The sequence below is a fragment of the Amblyomma maculatum genome, chromosome 2 (assembly GCF_055883805.1).
Source record: "Amblyomma maculatum isolate TAMU_Amacu chromosome 2, ASM5588380v1, whole genome shotgun sequence".
Lineage (NCBI taxonomy): Eukaryota > Metazoa > Arthropoda > Arachnida > Ixodida > Ixodidae > Amblyomma > Amblyomma maculatum.
Window position 1 is genome coordinate 225,219,581 of NC_139345.1, and position 24,865 is coordinate 225,244,445.

Genomic DNA, 24,865 nt, shown 5'->3' on the forward strand with positions numbered 1-24,865 from the left:
CTTGCACAACAGCAATATGACCTCATCGCCCTGTGCTTGTGCCATAGATGAAATTTTCTAAATGGCATAGAAATCCACATGATGATGACCGAACAGCATAATCCGGAAGAGTTGCAGTCCTTACATGTTCGCAGAAAATAACTAAACTTAAAACAATTATTTTTTATAGCTGGCAATTACTATAACGATGCCTTGATGTGTCATTAGTTTTGATCTCAAAGTAATCTGATTTATTTATTGTTAGGTGATTATTGATAATGTGGTAAAGAGCTTTTAGTCTTTCATACCTGGTTCTGCTTTCTAGCATGGCTAGTTGCGCTTGTTGGCAGAGGTCTATTGAAGAATGGTTACGGTGGTATTTATTATAGATAAACCTTGCAGCAAGTCGCTGAATCCTATCAAGCTTGTGACAGTTAGTTGCTGTGTGAGGATCCCATATTACTTTAGCATATTCGATAATCGGCCTGACTAAGCCAGGCACTTTACATCTGGGGTAGCACTGTGCATAGTGTGTTGCAGGTACCATAGTGTTTGAAAAGCTTTGGAAATTATATTTTCAATATGCGTATTCCATCATAGGTCTGATGTGAAAGTTATGCCTAAGTATTTATACGGATCGACTCTTTCGAGCATATAACTATTTATTGGATAATTGTAATTAAGAACATTTTTTTTTTTTCTAGTTACTGACATGAGCACTGACATTTTAAATTCCGTCTGCCAGTGTTACACCATTTGACTATTCTTTGCAGGTTTAATTTTAATTTAATCTGATCATCAATCGTATTTATTTCACTGTACATTACGCAGTCGTTAGCAAAAAGTCTTGGAACATCAGTGCTACTTTGCAAATCATTAATAAAGATGAGGAAGAGGAGTGGGCCTAAGACACACCAGAAGCAACAGGAACAATGTTGGACTGACAACCTCTTACAGTTACATACTGTTCACGAGATACGCAGAAAACCATTGTGTGAGTGTTTGATTTTTAAAGACTGCATTAACCTTATATAACAATGTTTGGTGCGAAACTTTATCAAATGCTTCTGCAAAGTCAAGGTATGTAATGTCTGCTTGACCAGGTGAATTTATTGTTTCTGTAAGGTTTTGAACTGTCAGTTGGGTAGTTGTGGACAGCCCCTTTCGGAAGCCATGCTGGCGATAATACAGGATATTATGCTAGTCGAGGTAGCTGTGCAAGTATTTAGATATAATATAATCAAGCAACTTCGAAACTGTACTGGTGAGCGAGATCGGGCGGTAATTGCTAACAGAATTATTTCCGCTTTTATAGACTGGTATAACTTTTGCTCGCTTCCAGTCAGTTGGGAAGCATCTACTACTAAAAGAAGACTGAAAAATTTTGGTCAGGTATTTACATACCCATTTCAGTGTACCTATATGAAAACTTGTTAGGGATATGATCTGGACCTTGGCTTTTCTTGATGTCAATATGTAATAGCATATTTAGAGCACCTTGCTCATCAATTTGTAAGTCAGTATTAGGAGGACTTTCAGTCCTCCTAATACTGACTTACATGTATTATGATGTACTGCCTAAAAGGAGGCAGTACATCATTATCACGTATGTAAACATATAAAAAACATAAATTAAAATCTTCGGCGCGTTTATGGGCATTCTCCTCGGTCTCAGCATGGTGCAGAACCTTTGACAGATTTATATAGCGCCAAAATTTACCAGGTGACTCGCAAAGAAATTTCGTGAGCGTCACATTATAGAATCTGTCTTTTGATTCCTTAGGAAGTCTCTTTAAATCCTGGCTCATGCAGCGAATACATAGTTTATGTTCGGGTTTTGGGTTGTGTGAGGAAGCCTTACGTTTACGTTTAATTCTTTGTTTGAGATGAAGAATGTCTCTAGTTATCTAGGGGCTCGTTTTATTGGCACTCTTAAATTTCTTAGGAGATTTACCAGAACGTCTACCGGAGCATTTGGGGCCCTCTAAACACCCCCAATGAAGACTATTCATTTATCTAGTTTATCTTGACCCATGCCATTCACATCTGGAAGTACAGAAAATTCTGTGTTGTCTTTAATTATTAATGCAACTCCCTCACCTCTGTCTTCTTGATCCTTTCTTACTATTTTATAGTTAGGAGGAGTCACTTCAGTGTTGAGTATATCCCTATGCAGCCACATTTCGGTGACTATTACTACTATGCCTGGTTGATATTCTAATTCAACGTGCTTATTTAGTATGCTTCTGGCATTAACATTTATGACTTTGAATGGTTTTGATCCCGTGTTTCTGCGTCAATCGCTACTCCCAGAAGGAGTATGACATTTCTATCTTTGTTTCATAGTTTCGTCCCAGGCGTAACGGATTTTGTTCACCTTCATCCTATTGAATACCATCTTTACCTTGGCCTTGTTTTTCCTTTCGTCTACAGTGGAATTTCAGAGTTTTTTTCCGTATATCATGCACTCTTTTAGAATAGTTCTCTGAAATGCTTATTTGCCCTCCTTTAAGCTTGTAGCAATTATTCATAATCTTAGTTTTTTCCATAAAATCACCAATCCGTACAGCTTACCATGACTGTGTATTTTCTCAATGGTACTTAGCTTCTCTCTTAGTTTTGCCTCAAAAACTTCGTCATTTACTTTTCTCAGCAGTGTTTCTTCATTTTCATTTTCTTCTTCCAGTATACCTCTTACAATCAGGTTGTTACACCGGAACTGATTTTCTAAGCCATCAAGTTTAGCTAGTGCAGCGATTTCTGCCTGACAGTCACTCACAGTAGTCTCAATATTAGATAGCCTAGGACTATGAGCTTCGCTTCCGTGGAATCGAGTCTTGTCTGCATTTTCACTATACCTGCCTCAGACAATGTTTGTTTTTCTTGAATTACAGTAACAGTGACCAATATTTCTTTTTGACTTTTGAGAATTTTGTTTAGGATAGCTTCTGAAACAGGCCCAGGGTTTTCCACTACATCCCCTGAAAGCTTCAGAAGCATGCATGCAGAAAGAAGGTCGTTGACGCAATCAAGCAGTGCTTCTGGACACGGCAGCACAACTAGACAGAGGCTACGAAAACCATATCTTTTTGCACTGACCTGCACTACAAAAGCACTTGAGGTGACATCATCATGGCAGGGCTGCCGTGTCCACTGATGAACGTTGGTCTGGGCAGCAGATTTATAGCCGGCATGCTCGGTGACATATGACAGTGGTATAACGTCACTGTGCTCATCGAAGGTGCGCAGTGGACGTTTTTCATGAGGCGATGATCAGCCATACTTGGTACACGGCGAGAGGCGTCAATAAATCCAGGGTGCCGCCACAGTGTTTCGTCCATCGCAGCTGGGGAATCAGATTGCTGCTGCCTTTATAACCATTGGTGTGTCAGAGACTAGGATCAGGAGCGATGCTCAGACCTGCACATACAAAGGCACTTGAGGTGACATCATCACGGCAGGGCCGCCGTGTCCACTCTAATGCAGTCAGACCTTTCACTTGCCTATGTGAGGTGCAGTGAACTTAATCATAAGCAACTGCACCCTAAATGAAACATTTTGACAGGAGGACAGAGACTGTTTGTCTTTCTTTCTTCCATAAATATCTGGTGTAAGCTTATACATCCGGGAGTCCAAATAACTTCAAGAACATACCTGCCTGACGACCAACTACTCGTTGAGCTGCTACAAGCGAGCGCACGCATGCCAGGTGAAGGCGATTCTGTAGTGCCATCTGTCGTTGGTGCTGCAAACAGCCTCAGTGCCCCGCCTTCTCTCGACCCACTACCCCTAATCTAGTTCACTAGCTGGAGCTAGCGTCAAAAGCTACTCACCTTGATGTTATCACTGCGTAGCGTCTTGGCGTGCTGCCAAGAAATGCACTGCTAGCTGCGACGGCACGAAATGGAGGGATGTGCTGATGATTAAAGATTTTATTTTACAAGTTCTCAGTGGTAAAGGGGGAGTGGGAGTCATTACACGTGTAAATACTGTACTCTAGATAGCAGGGACCGCTAGCTGTGACATCAGTGGAGCCGTTACTCCCTGATGTTGGACAGCTTGTGCCGTCAGTCCCTGCTCCACGGTCCCGCATGTCGTGCCTCGTTCCGTTCGAACATCATTCTCTTTCAACTTCAGCGCGGTTTTTCCTGCCGCCGCGTAGTAGAGGAGACAGGCTGTGAGAATGAGATTGGCACAGAAACCAATCAATCAGTTTTTAAAGCCGGTCAGTAAATAAAGTCATGTTGTTATTGTGAATTAGTTTTTTCGGACTGCCTGGTTTCCCGGGCGCTTTTTTGGACCCTTGAGGGTCCAAAAATTCGGTCGGCGACTGTATCGAAAGCTGTGCATCATATATTCTTATGGCTCCTTACACTGTAAAAATATGCCAAATGTCACCATCATCTAGATCATCAGATGCATAAGGCTTTGTAGCAGTGAATGACTGATCAAATTATAAGCAGGGCCATCCAGTAATCACAGCAGTTGCAGGATTTTCCACGTGCAAATCAATGCCATGCCTACCATCACACCTAACACCATGTTTGCACTACATTTGTATAAACAGATTATTTCACGTAACTTGAACTGAGGATTTAAAACAAGTTCACTGCAGCTGTTTGCCACAAACGACATTTTTCCTGCCGTGTGGTGCTTTTCAGGCAATTTTTAATTCTAGTTAGACAATTGCATAGGAACGACATGCATTTTTGTTATTCACATTAAAGTCAGATTCATTTGCTTGACTAGTATAGGGCAGTTAAGAAAATGCAGATAGAATTTCTTCTACAAACATATCCAATATGTGATTCCAGCACCGCAAGAAAATCTGCGAAATAAGAAAAATAAACATGGAGATCATGCTCTTGAGCTGCCATATCGCTGCGCTACAAAAAGCGTTTTGAAGCAACAAAGCGTGCGCGGTCTTCATGTGGTGTTTGTATTTTGCAGGCTGTCTTTAAATACCAGAGAAAAGGGCTATAAACGAAACTCACGGAAGCGAAAGTAACGACATACACTTTGATTGGATGGGAACAAAAGACTGATGTTTATCGCGATGCAAATGCATGAAAAGATTTCGGTTTGTCCATGGTTGCCAGCAGGCACATTGAAACCCGCTGAGTGTCTACTCTGCCCACATTAAGCTCAAAACTCCTTGGTAGTGTGATTCCAGGGGGTACAGCAACTGGACTTGTCTGGAAAGCGCAACCTGAGGTGAACTTGGTTTAGCAGGATTTCATTGTGACGCAGAAGATTCATTTTGCACCACAATAAAATATTATTGAGATCAAAAGGTAAACTGCGCACATAAAATGGGACACTAGACGAAGGAACAAAAAACGAAAATATGGGCACATGCTGTATACACGAGGGAACTGAGGCGCTCAACCACTGCTATCTTTCACATAAGACGTGATAAAAGGTAAGGAGGTAAAATTTCTCATAATTTTCTTTCGCATTACGAGTAAACATATTGCAGAATGCCAGATAAAAGGTCTAGGACTCAAACGTCAGGCCACAAAAAAGCATCACATGAAAAACCACTGAGAAAAAAAGTGATAAAGCAGATGAAGCAAAAACATTTTTAGGAAGGCTGTAAAACAATGTGTAGGTGTATGCAAAACCAACAGTGGCGTGAAAGGATTGACAGAGATGAAAAGAAAAAGTGAACGTTAAAGGAAGAAAGAACCTTTTGCGATAAGAGAACAGGGGTAAACGGAAACAAAGGAACAATTAAGGAGGTGAACATTAAAACCAGCTAAAAGATTTGTAAAAAAAAAAATGACAGGATAAAAATAACAAGGTAAACCTAAAACCATTAAAACCAGCTAAAAAAATAAAAACGTGAAAAAAAATGATAGGAAGAAAATAACAAGGAACAGTTTTAAAAAGTGAACCTAAAACCATTAAAGTTAGGTAAAGGAATCATGTGAAATATTGACGGGATGGAAATAACAAAAAACAGTTGTAAAGGTGAACATAAAACGATGCAAGAAATTGCATTTGGAAATCTGAAAATCGTTTATGACCAAGAATAGGACGTGTAAAGGCACCAGAAAATTTACAGGTGGCCTTCCAAAAACACAATCTCACTCAATGAAAGCAAAATAGATGGAGTGCTCACACATCTCTCGCCAAATTTTAAGGTGTGAAAAGCTTCAACAATCTTCCTTTCTGTCTTATCTCTTAAAAAACGTGGTTTTGAGCCAAATTGGTGTGCAAGGTACTTTGTTTTTTCCCCTTGCCTTCACAGGTCTTAAAATGAGGTGCTAAATGCCCTCCAGCATTGTTCCTATTTGCCAAATTATGTTCTCGTGCCGATTCGTTAAAACATCTACCCGTCTGCCCAATGTAAAATTTGCCACATGTGAGGGGAATTTTGTACACCAGACCTGAAGCACACTCGGCGAACTTTTTGTGATTCTTTTTGCGCTGAGGCTTGGTTCTCTCTCCTGTAGACGCCAAGGGGCAAATGCTACTCAGCTTGATCGGTGTTGAGAAAACCATCCTGACGTCATACCGGTTCGCCACTTTTTTCATTTTGTGGGAAACACGGTGAATATAGGGCACCACCTGCAACGGTTTTTCTTTACATTCTCTTCCTTCTTTTTGCATCCTTTTAGCTTCTGCAACAAGCTTTCACATGCTGCTTTGATCATATGGGCTGGGTAACCTGCGAAACGAAAGCGTTGAACTTGCTGATTGAAGCCTGACTCGACTTTATGGTTGCATGATTTTTCCAGGGCAGATTGGCAGGCTAAGGCTACATTGGCACGTTTTATAAGCTTGGAGTGTGCGCTTCCAAATGGCAATGGGTTCTTTTTGGTTCTGGGATTATACAACCAGCAAAGGTGTTGCTGGTTGCAACCGAATGCGTCATTAGTGGCGTCATGCAGGTTATCTTCTGGGGGAAGTTTGAGTAACACCAGATAATTGTCTACATATCGAAAAACACGCACAATCTGCTGATTGGACAATCTTTGCTCAAGGCGCTGCTCAAACACTGCCAAATAAAGATCACAGAGAACTGCTGCCACTGACGATCCTATACAAATTCCAGCTTTTTGAAGAAATTGATTGCCTTTAAATTCAATAACTGTGGAACAGGTAAAACTTCAACAATTCCAAGAAATGCTCCGTGCTCACTCCTACCTATTCTGAAAAATTATTTCACTGCTTTGGTGTATACTTTCACATATTGCATCGAACGAGCTGGCATGCAGTACGGAATAAAAGAGGTCCTGAATGTCAATGGAAAAATCTGTTGTGGCTGCTGGGCAGCTTTGATCCAAGCACGCCACCACGTCAGTTGAGCTCCTGACAAGAAATGGGTCTTTTCCAGCTATATTTACTAGGTTGCTCCGAAGGTAGTCTGCAATTATCCTTTGCCATGTTTCTTTTTCATAAACAATGGCTCGTAGAGGGCACTATCGTGTTGTCGTTTTTGTTCCTTCGTCTAGTGTCCCCTTTTATTTGCGCAGTTTACCTTTTGTTTGCAATGAACCAACTGGCCCGCAAAAATATTCGACTTCAGTATATTTCTTCTACATTGGGCTCTGTTTTGTGTGTGAAAACGAAGCATGATGCTACTTTTGCGTATGTGAACCTCATCGCTGTAACCACTCGTCAGTCCTGAGTCCTGGCCTACTGCTTGAAACGCAAGTTGGTGCCCCCATAAGTTTGGGTCTTTTTTGGACAACTGGATCCATCCTGGGGCCACATCAGGAGAATATGCAAAGTGTGGAAATGCTGGAGACTCTATTCCGACTGGCTGCAGGCTGCACTTTAACAGGAGATGGATGCTTGCATCGCTGCAACCCGGTTTGCGAAGTACAAGAGGCTGGCAGCGAATGCTACAGAATTCCTCTGGCAATGTGCTAGACTGGCTGTACTGCAGACACCTCGTGCCACCCAATCCGCTAGCAAGGTCACCGTGCTAGATGGCGCCGTGCTACCGGAAGAAGTACAGAGAATTCTGGAAAAAGGCCCCCCCTTCGAGCCTCCTGCCAAAAGCTCTCACCTTGTTGCTGTGGTGCGAAGGGTTTGGGAATGTGTTCCAAAAAAGCAGCGGGAACGTGTCATCGGCGACGGTATGGACTGCCTACGTCGCTCTGTAGGTCATCTTCCTCCAAGAATTCCATCTATAGAAAAGTAGTGAACTATCTGAAAGACAATGGCCTCACTATTATTCAGTCGGACAAAGAAGGTGATTTTGTTGTCTTACCCTTGGGTGCTTTCGACAAAAAGGCCGCCAATACAATAAAGAAAAATTTCAAGGCAACAAAGTTCGACCCCAAGAAGCAAAAAAGCAGGGCAATGAAGCTACTCAAGAGCATGATCCTAGAAGCTTTATGCAAAAAAAATCGAGACGAACGATAGCGAATGTCTTCATGTATTCTTTACTGGGAAAACGCATAAAGCAGAGTGCCCTCTACGAGCCATTGTTTCTGAAAAAGAAACATTGCAAAGGATAATTGCAGACTACCTTCGGAGCAACCTAGTAAAGATAGTTGGAAAAGACCCATTTCTTTTCAGGAGCTCAAGTGAGGTGGTGGCGTGCTTGGATCAACGCTCCCCTGCAGCCAAGACAGGTTTTTCCATTGACATACAGGACCTCTTTTATTCCGTACCGCATGCCAGCTTGTTCGATTCAATACGTGAAAGTATACACTAAAGCGGTGAAATAAGTTCTCAGAATAGGGCAGGAGTGAGCACGGAACATTTGTCGGAATTGTTGAGGTTTTACCTCAGTTCCACAGTTATTGAACTTTTTGCTTGGGGGTTTTGGGGGTATTGCTATACTTTCAAAGGATAGCTTCCAACGAAGAGCAAGTGATGCGGTCTGCTCATTCCTCAAAGAATCCAGAAGAGCTTGCCTCGCAAAAGCCAAATTAAAGGCAAAACAGTTGTGCAAACAGCTACATTTAGAGGCGCTTTTATCCTTTATTGACAAGTGCGAAAAATCTAGCCTCGACATGTTTTTTAGCGCAAAAACGCACAAAGTAGACATGCCATTACGTGTGATCGTTTCGGAGAAGGGCACGTGGCAAAAGAGCCTGGAGAAGCTTTTACAAAATAACCTAGCCTACCTAACTATTGACGACCCTTATCAGGTAAAGAAGTCAGACGAAGTAATTGAATCTCTGAAAACTGACCAGGCCAAGCCACTCCGCGCATTTTCCATTGACGTAAAAGACCTATACTATTCCATCCCTCATGACAAGCTGTTAAAGTGCATTAGTGAAGCAATTGATGACTATGGAGCGGTAGCATTTCAGAATGCCTGTGGCATTTCTGCAGAAAGCTTTTTAGACCTGCTGCAAGTGTACCTTCAGTCAACCTATGCAGAATGGGAAGGCACCGTTTTTATTCAAAAGAATGGGATCTGCATAGGATCTTGCATCGCCCCAGTACTAAGCGACATTTTTCTTGCCAAACTTGACCGGACACTCGAGCATTCGCTCATTAGCTCTACAGTTGCAAGAGTGTTCCGATATGTAGATGATTACCTTATTTTATTAGACTGTGACCCGGCTAGGTTTGCTTCAGAGGTGAATGACTTGTGCGCGATATTTTCTGAAGTGCTTTCCCCGCTGGAAATTATGCATGAAGTGGGTGTGAACGATCGCATTAAGCTCCTTGATCTAACCTTATATTTTTCAGACTTCCATGCATGCTGGGCTTTTGAACCTAGGAGTAAAAAGCCTTTACTTCCCTATAGCCATTTGAAGCTCGTGAAAAGAGGCATTGTAGCGTCATGCTTTCAAATTGCCATGAAAAAGTCCTGTCCACACAAGATTGATTATAGTTTCTCTAATCAGGTTGATAGACGCAAAATACCCCCTTCACATTCTGGCGTCGGTAGCAGAAGGGATTTTGAAAAAGCTAAAAAGGGGGCGGCAACGACGTCCCTCATTCCCAACAAAGAAATCTGGCAGTAATACCCTATGTCCATTTTGTATCCCGCAATTTGAAGAGAATAGATAAAAAGGCTGGAGTTGGTGTTGTTTTTTCGGCACCCGTAAGACTGGATGGCTTGTGTGCGAGAATAAATGGCCCAGATAAAAGATCAGAATCTGGTCATGAATGCAAGAAAAACCACAGGATGAAGTATGTGTCATGCCAAGAAAACGTAGGGTATTCAGTCCCGTTGACCTGTGGTGGTTCATACATTGGCCAAACTGGCCGTTGTATAAATGATAGACTTAGGGAGCATGGAAACAATGTTAAGAATGCGGCCCGCCACATAGGTATTCACTGTCGTGATTGTTAATGTTTTCCAGTTTTCAAAAGCAGCCAAGTAGTTACCAAGCGCAAGGATAAACTTACACGAGAGATTATCAAAGCATCTGAAATCATGAAGCTGGGTGATAATTGTATCAGCACTCCTTCCATAGCCATCTCGTTGGATGAGCATAACTATTTGATATTGTATAATCGTTGTACACGCGAAGCGGATGCATGCGCACAGTGACTGGGTTGATTCTTTCCGCTCCTCTCTGTTTCTTTGTTTTTTTCTATTGTGCTAAAGTATATATATTTATGCTTAGCATCCGGAATAAACATTTGTTGTCAGTTCAGCGCTGTGTTTGTCCATTTCTTCCTCTGGCCTTGTGCCGTTGCGCTGCTTCACTAGTTATGTCAGACCAACTCGCCCACCAGTTCTTATTGTTCTATTACCTGGTTTTAAGTAGGTTCGCCTTTTACAACTGTTCCTTGTTATCTTCTTCCTGGAATTTTTTCATTATTTGTTTTAGCTGGTTTTAATGGTTTTAGGTTCTCTTTTAGAACTGTTTCTTGTTATTTCCATGCCGTCATTTTTTTTTCCACGTTTTTTTTTTTTTTTTCACATCATTCTTTTAGCTGGTTTTAATGTTCACCTCCTTAATTGTTCCTTTCTTTCCGTTTACCCCTGTTCTCTTATCGCAAAAGGTTCTTTCTTCCTTTATTGTTCACTTTTTCTTTTCATCTCTGTCAATCCTTTCACGCCACTGTTGGTTTTGCATACACCTACACATTGTTTTACAGCCTTCCTAAAAATGTTTTTGCTTCATCTGCTTTATCACTTTTTTTCTCAGTGGTTTTTCATGCGATGCTTTTTTGTGGCCTGACGTTTGAGTCCTAGACCTTTTATCTGGCATTCTGCAATATGTTTACTCGTAATGCGAAAGAAAATTATGAGAAATTTTACCTCCTTACCTTTTATCACGTCTTATGTGAAAGATAGCAGTGGTTGAGCGCCTCAGTTCCCTCATGTATATAGCATGGGCTTTCGTTCACCAATTAACAGCTGGAGGTCTGCGCATGTGTTGTCATTTTTGTTTCTTCGTCTAGTGACCAGTTTTAATCGCGCAGTTTACCTTTTGTCTGCAATGAACCAACTCGCACGTAAAAATATTCTACTTATTGAAATCAACTTTAAATTCAAGCAAAGCAGCTGTGGGGGCTAGTTGGTTGAACATTTCGAGAAAATTACACACTATGTTATAAACAGACACTCAGTGAAGCAGGGAAACTTGACATATACAGGACAAGCCCCCACTGACAAATATGGTTTATTCATAACATGCATCCTCCAATAAAAGAAATCTCACAGCCACATTCCACAGGCAGTGTCGCATCCTTACGCTCCTATGCTCCTTGATTAGCTTTATCTCATGACTTATTAGCATAACTTATGGTGGGCTTACACACTTGTCTACTCCGGCTTCCCATATCTGAAATGCTTCTATCATTTCTCTTTCTTCCTCTTGAATGGCCTAAGATGATAATTCCTTCAAATTCTGGCTTGCATTTGTGTTTTTTGCAATGGGATGGAAGGTTTCCAGGGTTAGTGATTTAACCTATATTATTGCAGTGTTTCTTTAGCCTCGTCTTCAAACACCTGCTGGTTTGGGTATTCCACACGACAAGGAAATGTTATACAGAATGCCAGTATCACAATCAACAAATCTTGTTTTGTGTCCAAATTCACATGTGTTGACTCTGTCTTTCAGATCTTTACTGATTTTATGGCAGAGGCTCATTAATTTGTTTCGGACTGGTGAGCACAAGATGAACGTCATATCTACTTGCTACTTTCTTTAACGCATGGGGTACATTGTGTACATACGGAATGGCGACCACATTAGTAGCTTGCCTTAAATTCTTTTGCTGCGTCCTTTTGGTGACGCTTAATGTTTGTAGGTGCTTTTCCGCAACTGAAGTTAAAATGCGTCAGGGTATCCACTTGTTCTTAACCTATAAACATGTCTTTGAGGCTTCGCTCTACTTGATGAAAACATGATTTCTTAATGTATTGCGATAAACCATTAAATACTATACTCCTTTTCACTATATTAGAATGCTTCGAATGATAGCCTAACAAGGTTTTCTCTGATTTTGTCAGGTATGTCCAACACTTGTGCTTCTCTATGTCCAAGAATGTAATCATTGAAACCTGTGGAAGCCTAAATGTGAAATCCAGCCTTACAAAAACATCTCGAAAGTCTTCTAGAATACTGTTTACAGCCAGGCAATTTGCTTTCACAACAGGGAAGCAAAGCAAGAAATCTACGAATTTAAATGCCTCCAGTGAATCAAATTGTGCCAAACGATTTCAAGGCCTGATTTCCTTTTACCATGTAAATATCATAAATGCTCAGTGCAATGCAAGATCCTGTGCTATTGCCACTCTTGTATGTACCATTTCGAGCCGAATTTTACAACTAATGAACAATATAATATGGTATTTTTTCCAGCAATTGTAGGAAACCTGAGACACTAATACAGGGCTCGTTCTGGAACGTGACTGCCCCAAACTGATCTGAACACAGTGATGTGTGCGAGAAGTCTGCCTGGGGCGTAACATCGTTAATTTTTTTTTCTGCCTCAGTAGAACCTCCGGTGACTCGCGAAAAAAATTCGTATCATCCAAACATTCGTATTATCAAGACGAACTGAAATAAGTATGCAGAAGCATACAAAAGGCAGTCGCGCATATTTGTTTACGTCCGAGAAGGTTTATTACGGTCGCGCGGTCACAGCTCACCACTCGGGGTGCACACAGCGTGACAGGCGATCGCTACGTCGGCGAAGCGCGGGTCGGGTGCCTCCGTGGACTTCTCGTGGTGCGTACAGCATGACTGGAGATGGCGACATGCAGGCCGCGTGGCACCGCAAACTGCTTGCGGAACGCGATCGTGGAGCCAGCGATGTCCAGTCCGTGCGCACCCGCCGCGTGCGCCGCCACCAGCTACGATGGCTGTGACGTCTGCTGTTTCTGGGCCACGTGCCATTGAAAGCTTTTCGCGGCGTAAGCCTGACAGAAAATTGCAATGTTGGCGAGGTGCGGACCACGCTTTATCACAAGCTGCTCGTAATGCATGCATACAGCGCGGCTGGCGATCGCGAAGTCAACAATGTACGGGCAGTGTGTAGTGCTCAAGGTTGCGGTCGCAGTTCGCGCGTTCATATCATCCGTAGTGGCGCGGGAGTGTTTGGACCATCCGAAATTTTACACAGTACACAATGCATTCTGGCCGCGGAATTTCTCAAATTTGTATCATTCCGAAATTCGTATCACCGAGATTTTACATTAAAGGGGTCGTGAAACAAAAATGTAGCTGCCCAGTTGTAATTTCCCTTGCTTCAGTAAACATTAGGCATGCCGATTCCAAAATATCTCGTCGAAATATTGCTTCTGCATTTAATAATACCATTCTGAACTCTCAGCATTTTTGCGTTCCTGAAGCGACCATGCGACCCTGTAGGCCGGAATTAGAAATACTCGCCTACGTCATGTTTAGCCGTTTGGAAACGCAGATATAATCATTATTTCCCATAAAATAATAGGTTCCTGTTAAAGTTAGCAAATAAAAATATAGTACATATATCAATTATTCGCTCACGCAAACGCATTTCTTCAACAATCAACCAGGGCAATCCCTCGTTACTGTCACATGACGCACGGTCGGCGGCGGCGGCGACGGAGGAGGACGGGTGGTGCCTGCTTCTCGCTGCGCTCTGGAACAGAGCGAGAGGTGACGCTCAAGTTCAGGTTTTCGGTAACGACGACTATACCTCGCTCCGCCGGGTACTCCAAATGACAATGGTTCCAATCTTATTTGTTGTTGTTTTCTTTTTTTTTTTTTGTGAACATTCATGATGGAGCACAACGTCTTGAGCAGTCTCATACCACCACCGGTACAATTTGGTTGTGCGGCCGCTGCTGTAATTTTTTTTTTATTCTTGGCGTCATTAAAGATACGATGTAAATACGGTTTCAGGTCAAAGAAATTGACAAGTGTGTTCAATCCGAGTGGTGGGTGGAGTGTTTCAGGAGCGGGCGCCGCGGCGCGTACTCGTATATATTGCTCTCCTCCGCGCTGCATCATTGAGAATAGCGTGTCGAGCTTCGCTTCCTTTATTTCGGCTGGATGACCTGAACTATGGCACTACACGGAAAGCCGGAAACAGAAAAAAAAAAAAAAAGGTTGGTACAATACACTTGGGTGGCCCTTTCACCCAATGCGTTGTCGCAGCTTTGCTCCCCCACCTTCCCGACGCCTCTTTCGTAACCTTTCTCAAAAAAAAAAAAAAAGAAAAAAAAAAGAAAAAGAAAAAAAAAAAAGAAGGAAGCATACTTCTTACAACGTCTACAAAGCTCAGACTTCGCCTATTTTTCCTGACAACGTTAGGTTCTGGGTTTAGGTGTGTTGTGCGGGTTTGAGTGCTCGCTATGCCAACCGTGTGCGTCGCGAGATTGCAGCACGGCTTCTCCGAGTGGAAGTAACGTTCGCTTTCACAAGTTTTGGCATGTCGATTGGGTTCATGTATTCGTACTACTTTCTACTGGAAGTCCTAAATGAACCTCGGCGTCATTCGAAGCCTCGGCATGGACCGGAAACGAAGAAAGCTCACCTCAAACGATGCATCGTACCGACGCAAAACAGCTGGCATAGTGCATTGGCAAAAGAAGTGTAGGTCGCGTGATAAAGGCAGTAAAAGTAGTTGCGATTTGTAGCCTTACAGATATGCCTATTTGAGAACCACTCGACTCGCAGAAGCCACCAGTTCTATTTGATTGTTTCCTGCCAGACTACCCTCATAGCAGAAATATGCTCATTTTGGATTTTTTTTTTTTTAACGATACCGTGAGGCCAGCACAACAGGTGCCCCTACCAGCATATCGTACCACCCAGAACAGGTCCATTGGTTCCACTTTGATCACATTCTTTTCACAGCACTCATCTAGTCTCATAGAACCTGATGAAGACTCCAAAGAGGAGGATCATATTGAACAGCGCTCAGAATCCTTCACATCATTTAAAAGACATTTCTAGAGTAAAAATTGTTCACCTCAAAAGCTCATACGCCCCATGTCCTTGCATTACGGTGGTGTGATTACCAGATCAACCATCCAGGAGAAATACATTCATGCAAGTGTTATTGATTGGGAAGGCGAGTAGATTATTGGCTTAAAAGTTTAATATCTGACCTCCTACTCTGTACAGGGAAAGAGAAAGAGAAGAACAAAGAGGGTCGTGACTTGATTAAAATATATACAGGCATAGTAACTTGCACCACAGTCACGAGTCAAGTCCTGTGTCATGCAAGAAGCAGCAGAAAGCCTGCAGTGCCTGTAGAGCTTTCCATTTCTGGTCAACCGGCCAATAAGTCCTCTGAGAGAGGCCTGTTGCCAAAACACTTCAAAGAAGTAACTCAAGTTATTGTTTTGCACGCATATACTGGGACACACCACTAGCATGCGCTCCACAGTCTTCGTAATGTCACATGTGGAACATTCTGGGCAGTCCGCCTGTCCAATTAAGTATAAATATTTGTGTGAAACCACATTTAGATGCAGTCTATGGAGAAAGCATGCATTATGGCACATAATTGGCACGTGGGTATGGATCCACTAAAGCACTACCTTGTGGCCTTGAGCACAAGTAGATATAAGGAACTCAGTGATGTGTAGTGCCAAAGGCCAAAGGCTGGTAAGGGTGTGGTGTTGAAAAACTTCCAAAAATTTGTAATGCAGGCTTTGAAACTGTGAATGCACACCACTTCTGAAGTGGTTTCCCACAGATGTGGAAAGCTTCTTACCAAGGGGCCACAAGCTCAGCAGCGGTTTGTAGAGAATTATGCCCTAAAAAAAAAAAAAAAAAATGAGTCATGTTATGAGCGGCATCACCACAATTGTAGGTGACGCTTGTGGTGATACAGATCTGTGTATACATGGACAGAGTTGTAATATTCTCACCAGATGTATGTCAGTATAAGTTGCTTGAATCCACTAATTGGTACCATGGATTTCTTCAGTATCCCGAAAACATGCAAACGCACCAAAGGTTGAGTCATTACACACAGAGGTTGGGTGGGGTGGTATGGGAAGTCGTAGCGTGATAGCATTTGTAATTAATGGCAGCGGAGTGTACGTGAAAAACTGCTGTTCAGCTGCTTGTCATCAGTGGGTGGCAACGGTGTTGTGCAAGTAGTCGTAAATACACACAAAGAGGTTCGTGTGACAATTATGTAGATATTGGGCAGGCACTTGACATTCTGAAGTAACAGTGCAAAACATGGATGGGAGCTCAAGACAAGAAGACGACACAATGTCTCATCGTCTTCTCGTCTTGTGCTCCCGTCCACATTTTGCGCTGTTACCTCAGGATGGAAAACCAACAAGCCCAACCTGCTATTCAGGCTAACATGCCATTGTTTGAGGTGCATTGCGGCAGCCAAGGTTTATCCCAAGCACCTGCACTTCTATGTAAATGTTAAAGTGTACTGGCGGTGGTGCTCATATGGGTGTGTACCATTTTCCTGGCTCGGGCGATCAGATTGCAAGCGGGCTAGCACACACAGCCCAAAGCACATGTAGCAGAAGTTTGGACTGTCGAACCGCGAAGTCTTCAGTTCAATTCCTTCCCTTATATTTTTCAATTTGTATGATTATCATACAGTCTGTGCTCGTATGGTTAAATTGCGAAGGTGTACATATCACCTGCTCTCCTGACCAACCTCACTCTGCATAAGTATTCACCAAGCAGTTTTCGTTCCATCAAAAGGCTTTCACAATATTCAGCGACACAAGCAGCTACTCAGACAGCATCAGTGTAGCATTCTTGGAGCTTCGCAAATCTGTGGTTACATTGTTTACTAGCAAAACATTGCACGGTATGTAGATATGTGCACTAGGACGCATAAGATGGCGTGACAATGTGGGCTGCCCTTACGTCTACAGCTGCCCTTTAATCCTGTTACATTCTAGCCTGCAGTGAATTCAGCAGCAAAAGATTTCACAATTAAATCATCCCAACTTTATATTTCTAGACTTGACCCCAGCACCGACGAAGTTCATTGTATTACCAGCATTTTGGTGGCATATTCAACCAGCAGGCCAATTAACTCAACGTCATGCAGGTTCTAGTGCAGATGTTTCCATGCAAACTATGGGTATCATCAACGAAGGGGGCTTTACTATACATACCTTTTCAGCACGCTGTTTTATGACTGGTTAAAGTCTGGTACATTTCAAAGTATAAGGCACATATTATTGTATGCATGTCTACAGATTGCAGATTATGCTGGCTTGCTTCTGAATGAGACTGCAAAATGCTGAAAACAGTGGCCACCTTTCAAAGCAGCTTTTGCAGAAGACCGTTTGATTTTTCTATTCCCCATGAGCCACTATTTTTCCAGGCCGTGTAAAGGTAAACGCGGCAACTAGAAAATCTAGGTTTGTCAGTGCCACAAGGACCACCACTTTGTAGTACATTTGGGCATTATCTAATGTTACCAAACGAGCGTTAAAGAGAGACATGTTGCTTTCAAAATAATTTATTGGTTGGTCGCAGGTGCATCAGTGTATACAAAATTTTTAGGCTAGAAGGAAGTTGACCTAGAGCAAGACATCTTTTATTCATGCTTCTTCACTGTCTTCCTCTCTCCTAAATATACAAATGTGTATATACAGCTTCACAATCATGATGTATTGAGGTCAGTGCTAAATTAAAAAAAAATGCATCCGACAAAGGTATAGTTAGAGATTGAGTACACAAAATTCATTCTAAGTGAGCCTATATATGTCTTGTAGATTCCAAGGGAAGGCAAGCATAGCAGGGGGCGGCAGAAATTCGGGCAGACAGATGAGATTAGGAAGTCTGCGGGGATCATATGAATGCAGCTGACAGAGGATCGGGTTATTTCATCATCATCATCATCATCATTTATTTACCCTTAAGGGCCCTTTTGTTAGGGCATTACATAAGGGGGGGAACAACCGTGACATAATACATTGGTCGATAATACAATAATATAAAACAGAAATACATGGTACAGGGTTCATCTTGTAACTATTCTAAAAACAAAACATCAACGTTAAACATCAACATAAAAGACACAGCTGCTCAAGAACAACCTGAAAAAACAACACGCACTAAGAAGCGCGGAAGAATCATTCAGTACTTGAAATGTACTGTTAATAATTGCCTGAATTTATTTGGTTCTGTTTCAGTGACAATGGCACCAGGGAGTTCATTCCATAATGAAATAGCGCTGGGTAGGAAAGATTTATTGAAAGAGTTAGTGGAGCCGTGTATGCGTTGTAAACTTAAAGAGTTAAAGAGTCGGCGTGAAGTGCGAAGCGGCGTGTGGAGGACAGAGGATCTTAGCTGTGGAAAGTTGTAATATAATTTGTGGAATAAACAAAGCTGTGAAATTTTACGCCGAAGTGCCATGGGTTGAAGATAGAGGGATGATTTGATAACAGTTACGCTATGTCGTCTGTCATACTGCGATGTGATAAAACGGGCCGCGCGATTTTGGATGGCCTCGAGCTGATTGATTAGATAGGTCTGATAGGGATTCCAGATCGCTGAGGAATATTCAAGTTTGGAACGAATGAATGTTTCGTAGGCGAGTTGGCGGATAGAACGGGGTGAAAAGGCGAGGGATCGTCTGATGAAACCAAGCAACTTGGAAGCATCCTTACAAAGGTTTTCAATGTGCTCAGACCAGGTTAGTTTATTGTTTATAATGATACCAAGATACCTGTATGATTCTGCTTCGGAGAGTGGTATAGAATTTAATGAGTACGGATAGCTGAGGTTATTGTGCTTTCTTGATACATGCATAAACTTACATTTAGAAATATTCAGTTGCATTAACCATGTGGAACACCAAGTTTCTATGAGATTTAAGTCACGTTGAAGCAGAGACTGATCTTCGTTAGTAGATATGCGACGGTAAAGGACACAATCGTCGGCAAAGAGGCGGATACAAGATGAAATGTCATTAGGAAGATCGTTGATGAATATAAGAAAAAGGAGTGGTCCCAGCACCGATCCTTGAGGGACACCAGAGATAACTTTAGTATTTTCTGAACTGTGGTTTCCAATAACTGTATATTGTAGGCGGTCGCGAAGAAAGCAATCAATCCATGATAAAGTCAAAGGGTCAATGTGGACGGACGAGAGCTTTGCCATTAAACGCCGATGCGGAACGCGATCGAATGCTTTGGAAAAATCTAGGTAGATAACGTCAGTTTGAAATAAAGAATCTAGGTTTAAGTGAAGGTCTGTGGTGAATTGGAGAAGTTGGGACTCACATGAATAGCCTGACCTGAAACCGTGCTGTTTTTCATAAAAGAAAGAATTATTGTCGAGGTGTGATGCAATCTGTGAGTATAAAATGTGCTCCAGTAGCTTGCATGGAATGGATGTTAATGAGATCGGGCAGTAATTGGAAGGATTGGATCGATTACCTGCCTTGAACACGGGAGTTACTTTACTAGTTTTCCAATCGTTTGGTATTTCACCACAAGAAATGGATTGGTTAAAAATAATTTGCAAGGAATGGCTTGAAATGCTCACTGTTCCCTTCAATATTTTTGCAGTTATGTTGTCCGGCCCAGGAGCGCTTGACAACTTAAGGTTGTCAATGAGTTTGCTGATACCCTCATGGGTTACAAAAACTGGTGGCATTTGGGAAAAATTAGTGGCAGGTATTGAGGGAATATGGAGTGCAGGTTCGCGCGTGAACACAGAGGAAAAATAAGAATTCATGACGTCTGCGCGTTCGTCATCAGGGACATGTAAGCCGTCTTGGTTGAGTAAAGAAATGTTTTGAATAGCGCTTCTGCTTGGAGTGACCAGGTTCCAGAATTTTTTGGGGTTAACGCGCATGATGCTTCCAAGATCTTCATGAAAAAATTTCTTTTTAGAACGTCGTAGTAAGCTAATATATTCATGTAGGCACTTGCTGTATTTTTCCCATTTTTCAATTGAGTTCATCAGCATGGCCGCATGGAAGAGGCGCTTCTTTTTGTTTGCTAAACCAGGGCTTATTAGAATCACCACGTATGCAGATTAGGGGAACACAGGTTTCAACAAGGGATAAGATTTTATTCTTGTAGAGCAACCAGTTTTGTTTTACGGATCTAACTGGTGCGGTCTCTTGAAAAAAGTGAAAAAGCGTTTCTAACTCACGGTTAATAGTGCAAAAGTCGGCTTTATTATAGTCTCAAATATACTTTAAGGAGGGTTGCTTGGTGAGGACAGGAACGGAAAAATTGAAGACAGGCACTTCATGATCGCTCAGACCGGTGACAGTTGTTAACGACTCAATCAACTCTGGATTGGAGGCGAGAACGAGATCGAGGATATTGCCACCACGAGTAGGCACTTTAACTGTCTGGGTGAAGTTAAACGTGAGGACCAAGTCAATAAAATTTTTCGATGGACCGGAATGTGCTGACAGGTTTCCCCAGTCAATATCAGGAAAGTTGAAGTCTCCACAAAGTAGAAAGTTTGTGTGGGCGAAGCGAGAGTTTAGGTCAAGAAGGACCAAGTGTAGGTCAGTAACAAAGGAAGAGTCACAATTTGGAGGCCGATAACAAGCAACAATCAGATTTGTACAGGTAGGAAGGGCTAGTTTAACGCAAAGTATCTCATGAGAGCAATTAAGGCCAACAGGAGATGAATGCAATTCTGATTTTGCAAGAATAAGGACACCACCACCCCTTCTTCCCGCTCTGTCACGCCTGTAGGCAATGAGGGATTTCGTGTTGCAAAAAAGCTCTGTGTCCTTGATGTCTGGGGTCAGCCAAGACTCGGTAAAAATAGCAATATCCGTAGAACTATCTTCAAGGAGGGCTTCTACGGCATCTTTCTTTGGGAGGTAACTGCGGATATTTGTTAATAATATAGTCAGGGGCTCAGAATTCTGCGCCCTCCTATTAGTCAATGAAAATTGCTGAGGATTGGCCCGTAGAGGGCGGAAAGCAGGTGGTGGTGGTGGCTATGACAACGACAGCTCTGTTACGGAATCGGTTACGTCATTGTAGACGTACTGCTTGCTATCAATCACGAGTTTGTTGAAACGTATTTTGAAAGCAGCGTTAGTCTGCTGAGCATAGGCGAAAAGTTTTTTTCGGGCCAATCTGACACGGGCTGAATAATCTTCGCGAACTGTAAACTCCGAGTTTTTCAGCTTTGATGTAGAAAAAAGGATGACTGATTTGGTTTTGAAACGCGCAAATTTGACAATTATGGGGCGATTCTTTGTTTCCATGTAGCGTCCCATTCGGTGCGCACGCTCAATGTCAGCAGGTTCAATTGACACACCAAGTTTCTCGCGGCAGAAAGTAAAAAAAATAAGGTTTGACCTGCGAAGGCGATTCTCAGTGTCATCACATTTATCGGTGAGCTGTTTAATTTCAGACGAAATCTTAGTACTGTTCAGGCTTGCATTAATGTGTGTGCCGTGGCTATTCAAGTGATCATTCCCAACATTTTTTTCCAAATCATCGACACGCAGAGACAGACGGTTGATAGTTCCTTCTATGTTGGACTGGACACCACGAATGGCTGACAACTCAGCTATTATTGTGGCATGAGATTGTTCGAGACGTGCTATAGCTTCTGAAAGCGACTCTAATGTTACAGAGGGCCCGGGGTTAAGTTCAATGTCACCAGAAAGAACGAGCATAAAAAAAACAAGGCATGTATTAAGGTAGTAGAAACATGACAGGCGAAGCATTTGACGATAACAATCAAACATTTCAGGGGGGCACGACACCGCGAGTAGGAATGGGTCATTTGAGCAGAACGATGCCGCGAACGGCAGGTAACTAACCTGCGCAAGAAAGGGCGGAATCATGACCAAGTTCCGAGCGGTGAAGTGCCCCAAGTGGTTCCAGAGCAGGTGCGTCTTTTCTAGTCGTTGCGTATCTCCCGCGCTGATAGTTGCGCCAGGTTGCCAGGTGACATACTTGACAAGGGACGGGAACGGCGGAGGAAGGCAAGTTTTAAGTCCTTCGTTGACGGTGACGGAAGGGTTCCAAGGTAAGTCGATGAAACCATTGAATCCAGGGGTGTAGCTGAAGCAGGAAAACGGCGGCGTGATGCAGAGCAGAAGAAAAGCCTGCGCAAGAAAGGGTGGAAACATGACCAAGTTCCGAGCGGTGAAGTGCCTAATTTGATGCCTCCCCCATTATGATGTATCTGCGGTCAGTTCCAAAAAAAGAAAAATTCTACCCGTCAAAAGTGAAGGAAGGGAGTGAGTACACAAAATTCATTCCAAGTGAGCCTATATATGTCTTTTAGATTCCAAGGGAAGGAAAGTGTAGCAGGGGGCGGCAGAAACTCGGGCAAGCAGATGAAATTAGGAAGTTTGCGAGAATCATGCACCTGGCACAGGATCGGGTTATTCGGATGGATATGGGAGAGGCATTTGCCCAGCAGTGGGTGCAGTCAGGCTAGTGATATCAACAAGACTAACAACTGGATGAGTTGGTACTGATTCATCTTAAAACCAGCCAGAAGACGAAACACGTGAGAGGAGCACAAGAGAAAGTTTGACTAACAACTGAAATATTACTGAAGGAAAGAGGCAAAAGAAGGTCCGCACAGAAATGCACGGGCACGAAAAACCCCCAAAGCAGTGAAAGCGTGGAAAGCAGAAAGGGTATAAAAATAATATAAAAAAAGCAAATTCCTTATGGTCAAGAACCACTCATTACAAAAGGGAAGCCACAGATCCAAATCCAACGGCACACTATACTGCAAAGGCTAAGGACGTGTGTGTGGCTAAGAAATCAGTCAACAGTCTTTTGGGGTCTTTTTTACATGTGCATTTCTGTGCAAGTCTTCTTTTGCCCCTATCCTCTAGTAAAATTCCAGTTATTAGTCCAGCTGTCCTGCAATTCTCTCTTCTCATGTTTTCCGGCTTGTTTCAGAATGAATAAGGTGATGACTCTACAAACCTTGTGCAAACTGGAAACCAATGTAACTGTCAAAAGGAAACCTTTCCCTTATTTGGCTTGCATCACAAATAGGGAGGACTTTACCGTGATGTCTTCCGAGGCATCCCCAAAGCCAGTGCGCAAGCTGGCTGTAGCAGATGCAGCGGTGCCTCCTGTTGACAAGAGAAAAAGCAATTTTCACTTTTCAGCATAGCAAAATGAAAATATGGTTTAGGCCTTTTAAAAATTTGAAAGTTGTTCATGCATCTGTACAATTAATTCCCGTCTAACAGAAGCTGTACAGTGTAACTTTCACTGTCAATTTATTCTCCCTGGAAGTATGGCAAACTTCGAATTCTGCTGCAGGTGATTGAGAGAGAATGAGACCCACCCAATATTAGAACTCGAGTGCAATCACAATTTGCTACTGCAGCAAAATAATGCCTGAAGGCAATGCAGCTTTTGACTGACAAAACCTGGTAGTCGTCTTACACCCTCTATACTAGTGTTGTGGCCTATGTCAATGTCCACGCTGATATCATCCGCATAGCACGAAGATGTTAAGTATGCGACTTATGCATTAAGCAGCTCTGTGCATGGAGTCATTCTATTCGAAGGAGCCATAAACTACAAATCCACTTCTGTCAATGGCTCTCAGTTGTTTTCCCACAACACGCCACGTGCCAGAATTTCTGCAAGTGCCGCAAAACTACTCTATAACATCATTTGCTAACTGTAAAATTTCCAACACTTACTCAAGCTGTGGACGTTTCGGTGTACTGGCCTTTGGAAGAACGTCTTTCTTTTTTTTTTTTGGTTGTCACATTTCAGCACATATAAGATGTCAGTGTCAAAGCATTTTGGAGAGGTTTACTGTGTGGAGGTGTTGATGATGGTATCAGTGAAGTCAGACAATTTTTTTAATTATATTTGCACACTATACAACACTCACCTAATGCAAGTGGGTAAAAAAAAAACTAGCAAATAAAACTTTGATTGTTGGTATGGTGATTGTTCTGGCAGCAAGTGGGGACAGGCTATAACAAGAGTTGTCGGGCTAGTTAGTGATCGTCTGCAGAAGCCAGTCTTGCTCTGTGTGTTTTTCTCTTCTGTGTCGTTTTTTAGTGCATTTTCCCATGGCTTCGGCAGGAGACAGGCTACTTCACTGCATGCAATTTCACTTAGCACAGAGTCCTCCGAAATGAGATTGGTTTTGTACTTATTTACTGCATTTCTTTTGGCATTCCTTATGTATTCATGTTTTGAAGTGCTGCACTTGCTGAAGGTCATACCTGGCTAATAAAACAAGCAAATGTGTCCGGACAGCGTTTTTTTTTTTTTTTTTTCCGTTACTTTACATCAATGTGCATGCCCTTTCCATTTAGCAAGTTCACACTATCAGATGATGCGTGTTTTCTCATTTACTTGTGCATGGAATTAAGCAAACCAGTAATTTGCATGGTGAAACGTCATGCTCATGCGCACCTTCTACGAAAACAAGAAAAATATGAAAACCAGCGATGTTGTGTTCGCGCTAACGTGGCGCAATATCGACACTGTAGATGATCGCAAGTAAGTAACGTTAAAGGGGAAGCTTTCTTTTATTAACACTGCCTTCCGCAATAGATTTCATTACAGCATTTCTTGCTCGAGAAA

At 42.4% G+C, this 24,865-nt stretch overlaps 1 protein-coding gene and 1 pseudogene across 3 annotated transcripts in view; one reads left to right on the plus strand and one right to left on the minus strand.

Annotated features, from left to right (window-relative positions):
- gwl (serine/threonine-protein kinase greatwall) overlaps positions 1 to 24,865 on the plus strand; it is a 267,750-nt gene that overhangs the window by 139,405 nt on the left and 103,480 nt on the right. The window lies entirely within an intron of this gene.
- LOC146201412 (uncharacterized) lies at positions 2,276 to 3,215 on the minus strand (annotated as a pseudogene).